We start from the raw sequence: 6000 nt of genomic DNA, 5'->3' as shown, positions 1-6000 counted from the left end.
TCTATGCCAAGAACCCAGTTCATATTTATAGGAGAGCTTGAAAATGGTAGGTCATCAATTCCTAGGCAGGTAACAATGCCAGGGCCCCTACAAACTTAACTGCAGTCAGGTTTTGACTTTTACATTGCAGCCAACACCCATGGATCATTGATCTCTTTTTCAGGGGTGGGGTGGGGTAGGGCCTGTAGCCATGGGATTTACTATGTTAGCATTTGGACTGATGCTTTTGGGTGTAATGAACTGTGACTTGCTGAAATGGTTAGGGAAGAGGTTTATATAAAAGTCTCCTAATTAGCACCACAATGCTGGAAAAGGAGAAGAACAAAATTATATCAAGAGACCATGGACCATTAAAAAAATTTTTTGTTGAAATTCATAACTGCTCTGAACTACTGCTACCACCACCACCACTACTACTTATAATGGCTACTATTTATTAAGCACCTATGAGGCTTCGGGCACCATTCTAAGTAATGGGCATACCTTCCCTCATCTGATTCACATACAAAAATGTATGAAGTAACATTTGTACAGGCAGTCAATAGTTAAGTGAATAACAATAACTAACACTTATTAAAATATTACTATGTCCCACTCAATCTTCAAAGTTCTTCATATGCATAACTCATTACAGACTCATAATAGCTTTATGAAATCAGTTCTTCATAATCACTATTTAATGGACAAAGAATCTGAGCCTCAGAAGGTTAAGGAACTTCTCCAAGGTCAGCTCTGGCAGATTTGGAGATGACCCAGGTTTGTATTACTTTTCCTGTTCTACAAATAAAAGGAAGTGCCTGGATTCAAGAGGAGAAAAGCGTATACCACATTTTGGGGAAATGGTAATAGAAAAAAGAGGTAAAAGCCACCAGAGACACAGTCTTCTCTCTCAGAGTTTGGCCAAAAATTTGCCTGGTATCTGAAATAAGATAATGTATTAATAATCCTATGTAATATTTCCACAGTTCTTTGTTGTTTGGAAGGCATACGTACAGTCACAATCTGATTTGGTCCTCACAATAACCCTATAAAGTAGAAAATTCAGGGACTGCTGTCTCCATTTTATAGATGAGGAAACTGAACTCAAAAATTGAAATAATTTGCCCACATTCATGCAGACAGTAAGTGCTAAAATCTCAGGCTTCATTTATTTATTCATTCATTCAAAACAAATACACGTTTTTGAAGTTTACCATGTACCTGGCAGTGTCGTAAGTTCTGTGAATTTTAATAGGGAGTAAGAAAAAGTTCCCGTCCTTGTGAAATTTACATTCTAGAAGGAAAGACAGACAACAAATAAAAAAATAATTGTAAAATATATTAATTGGTAGTGATAGGTGCTATGAAGTAAAAATAAAGCAGAGGAAGGAGATAGCAGGTAGCCAGATGGGAAGAGGGAATGGACTATTTTAAACCAGGTATGCAGGGAATCTTCTCAGATGGGCAATATTTGAGCAGCGGTCTGTTGGAAGTGAGGGAGTCAGCCATACAAGTATCTGGAGGACAAACATCCCAGTCAGAGGGTTCAGGAAATTCAAGATCCCTGATGTTGGAATGAGGTTGGTGCATTCAAGAAACAGAGAGAAAGCCAGTGCGGACTTCTCAGTGTCAGAAAAGAGCGAGAGGAAGGGAACAAGAGATGTGGTCAATGTGGTGAGCTAGAACTCAGCCATAAAGGAGTTTATAGACAAGATGAGAAAACTGGATCTTATTCTAAGTTAAGTGGAAGTCTTTGGAGGACTTGGAGTGGGGAAATGACATGATCTAATTTACCCTTGCAAAATATCTCTTTGACTACCATGTGGAGAATTTACTGGGTGGATGTTGGGGAGGGCGGTGACGTGGAAGTAGACAGTCAAGTGGGTAGGTGTGTTCATCGGGACGGGCTGAGTAATGTCACAGGAACAATGCTCCAGGTTTTGCAGGTCTGTTGCACATTATCTTCACTCTAGGACCCAGGTTGATGAAGCAGCACCATCTGGAGCCATTGAGGGTCTCATGGAAGAGACAAAAGAGATCACAGTGAATCACATGCTGCTTCTGAACTTCTTCTGCCTGGAAGTGACAAACATCATTTCCATCACATTTCACTGACCAAAGCAAGACATGTGGGTAAGCCTAGTATCAGTGGGGTGGGGAAGGAGAAGAAAATTCTTGGAAACCACAGGAGGTTATTGCACTAATCAAAGTAAAAATGAAGCCAGTGGCTGGGTGCAGTGGCTCATGCCTGTAATCCTAGCACTTTGGGAGGCCAAGGCAGGTGGATCACTTGAGCTTAGGAGTTCAAGACCAGTCTAGGCAACATGGTGGAACCCTGTCTCTATGAAAAATACACACACACACACACACACACACACACACACACACACACATACTAGCCAGGCATGGTGGCACACACCTGTAGTCCCAGCTACTTGGGGCCTGAGGCAGGAGGATCGCTTGAACCCAGGAACTCAAAGCTGCAGTGAGCTGTGATCTTACCACTGCATTCCAGCCTGGGTGACAGAGTGAGAACTTGTCTCAATAAAAAATAATGAAGCTGGCTTGGTCTAGAGTGGAAGCAGTAGAGGTGGTAAAAGGACTTGCTGGTTGAATAAATGTGGGGAGTGAAAGAGTTTTAAGATGGACTCCAGGGTTTTGGTTTGAACACCTTGGTGAAGGATTTGTACCATTTGCTGAGTTGTAGAAATCTGAGGGAGGAGCAGGGTTAAGGGGGAAAATTAGGAATTCCATTTTGGACATTTCTAATAAGGGAAACAATGGATTTGAAGATAAAATGTGGGAGTCCTCAGCATGTACACTGACTTTGAAGCCATGGACTGGATGAGATCACATAGAGAATGAGAACAGAGAGAGGACACAAGAAGGCTGAAAGTGAGCCTGGGGCCTGTCAGTCTATATAGGTCAGGAGGAAGAGGCGAATCCAGTGAGGGAGAGACAGAAGAGATAGATTGGGAAGAGAGGAAACAAAGAGTGTGGGGCTGCCTAAAAGCCCAGTGAAAAAAGTGTTTCATGAAAAGAAGGATCAACAGTGTCAGTTGCTGCTATTGAGTAAGATGAGGATTAAAATTCATTGTTGGACTTGGTCAGATGCAGGCACTAGTGACTTTGACAAGGCATTGATGACTTTGTTACATGGTGGGGGTAAAAGTCTGATTGAAAGGGGTTGAGAAGAGCCTGAATGTTCTTCTGATTCCAAAGTCAACGCCTACCTTGTTTTGCTAAACTGCAAAGAACGTTCTCGTGTGCAGGATGCAGGCACTGAAAATGTTGTAGAACTAAGTAATTTGTATCTCATTCTTGGAACCACTCAACCTGGGAGAGCAACTCCCTAAATACGTGAAGGCAACTACCTGAGCATAACTGGTTCACTACCTTTTCTTCTGGGTGTGTATTGAGTAAAATTTGAACAGAAATTATCTGTTTTTCCTTCTAGGCTCTAGGCAAAGTCTCTGTAAATGATGGGGCATGGTACAAATTTGTTAGCTCCCTTAACTATGAAGACGCAAGAAAAGGTTGGAAATTAGGATTAGGAAAAGAGGAAGCATATTGTTTACTGTTCAGCTTCAAGTACAGGAAATAAAACCTTTTTCCGAGAGCAATACATTGGATTTAATGAAGTAATTTTACTTCAGAATGATACTCCAAGGGGCTTTCCCAAGTAATAAAACAGACAGCAAAAACTCTGAAATAAAGTGAGAGAAAGGTGGGAAATGGAAAAGAAAAGGAAATATGCATCTATTACTGGGTGCATTTTTGTTTGGCCTGTAGGACATTCCTGCTGACAGCCATTTCTGGCTGTGTATGCGATATGCCATGGAGACATGGGAGGACCAGATGACACTTCTGAGCTTCACCCTCAGGTACTGATTGTATCCAAAATACACCAGGTTGGTAAGGCCAGGAAAACAAGACTTGAGGGATATTTTCTATAAACTGGAAAGACTTCCGACATCTTCCAAAGATTATTATGGTTCTTGACTCATAATCCTGTGCTCCCAGGCAAGGGCAGTATTCCAGATATTTAATAACCAGTAAAGAAAAGGGCCTGAGTGATTGGAAGGAACTCCATATCAATCAGAATAGAGGCTGACTGTATCCAAAATTTTAGCTAAATACTAGGCTTATTCCCTATGTCTAGTGAAAAGAGCATGGGTTCTACAGTTGGTAAAGGTTGTGTTCAATCTTGGATGCCTCTTAGAATCCTTTGTTGCTCTGTGATTTGCTGAGCCTCATTTTCATCCTATCTAAATGGAGGGAATACTATATCCTTGTACTATTTTGAAGATAAAATGAAATGTGTTTCAGTTGTGTATTGCTACTATATAACAAATCATCCAGAAAGCAACAATGATTCACTATTGCTCATGATTCAGTGGGTCAAGAATGCAGGCAGGGCTCAGCTGGGCAGTTCTTCTGTTCTGCTTGGTATATGCTGGGAGTCACTCATCCAGTTGTGTCCATCTGGCAGCTTGGCTGGGCTGAGAGGTTCAGGAAGACCTCACACACATGTCTGGTACCTCCCTACTCTTTTACATGGCCTTTCTCCCAACATGGTGTCACGTCATTCAGGAATCTGAGCTGCTTTATAGCAAGCTGCCTGATATCTTCAAGTTTCACTCCAGAAATGACACTGTGTCATTTCTGTCATACTGTACAGGACAAGGCAAGTGATGAGGCCAGGCAAGGTCCAAGGGGAATGGAAAGGGATCCTACCTCTTGATAGGTAGAGCATCATATGTGTACAGGGAGGGAAGGAATCACTGGTGACCATTGTTGGAAGCTATCTACCCAAAATAAACCTTTGTGGCTCCAAACATTCTCAGACTAGTGTCCAAATTATTTGGCTTGGCATTCAATGCCTATGATTATCTAGTCCCTGCCTGTTTCTCCAAGCCTCTTTTTTCCGTGCTCCCTTCCTTGAAGTTTCCACTGTAATCAAATAAACCTCTTGCCATAATTCATTCCAGCTTTGTGTCTTTGCATATCTACTATCTTCAAATAAAATCCCCTTCCTTCATACACCTCTTTCTAACTCCGGCTTATACATAAAATTCTCCTCAGTGGTGCCTCCTCTGAGAGGTCTTCCTGACTCTGCTTCCACCTCACTTCTGTGTACTAACTTCACTTAAGCAAAGGTTTCATCTCTCCATATTCTTTTCTTTTCTTTTCTTTTCTTTTTCTTTCTTTCTTTCTTTCTTTCTTTCTTTCTTTCTTTCTTTCTTTCTTTCTTTCTTTCTTTCTTTCTCTTTCTTTCTTTCTTTTCTTTCTTTCCCTCCCTCCCTCCCTCCCTCCCTCCCTCCCTCCCTCCCTCCCTCCCTCCCTCCCTTCCTTCCTTCCTTCCTTCCTTCCTTCCTTCCTTCCTTCCTTCCTTCCTTCCTTCCTTCCTTCCTTCCTTCCTTCCTTTTCTTTCTTCTTTTTTTGTTTTGACAGGGTCTCTCTCTGTTGCCCAGGCTGGAGTGCAGTGGCGTGATCTTGGCTCACTGCAGCCTCTGCCTCCTGGGTTCAAGCCATTCTTGTGCCTCAGCCTCCTGAGTAGCTGGGATTACAGGCATGTGCCACCACACCTAGCTAATTTTTGTATTTTTAGTAGAGATGAGGTTTCACCATGTTGGCCAGGGTGGTCTCAAACTTCCGGCTTCGGGTGATCTGCCTGCCTCAGCCTCCCAAAGTGCTGAGATTATGGGTGTGAGCCACTATGCTTGGCTGTTTAATTCATTTTTAAATGAGCTTCTCCCACCATTTATTTATTGCACATGAATGGTTGGCTGGGACGGGGTGGAAAAGAAAAATGGCTGGCATTAAGGAGCTAAGGAATTGAAAGACAGGTGTGTTGGCCGTGTCATTTATGTGATTTTAAACTCACTGCGAATGATAAGGGGGGTTGTGAAGTGGCGGACCAGCAGCCAGGCACTGAAGTCATCAGTGAATTATGAAGAGGGGCTTGAGATTATGAGAAGATGAGAGGAAGTGATGATGAAACTGGGTAAAGTAAACTTC

The sequence above is a fragment of the Macaca mulatta genome, chromosome 8 (assembly GCF_049350105.2).
Source record: "Macaca mulatta isolate MMU2019108-1 chromosome 8, T2T-MMU8v2.0, whole genome shotgun sequence".
NCBI lineage: Eukaryota > Metazoa > Chordata > Mammalia > Primates > Cercopithecidae > Macaca > Macaca mulatta.
The sequence above is the reverse complement of the archived record's forward strand: the minus strand, read 5'-3'. Positions refer to the sequence as shown.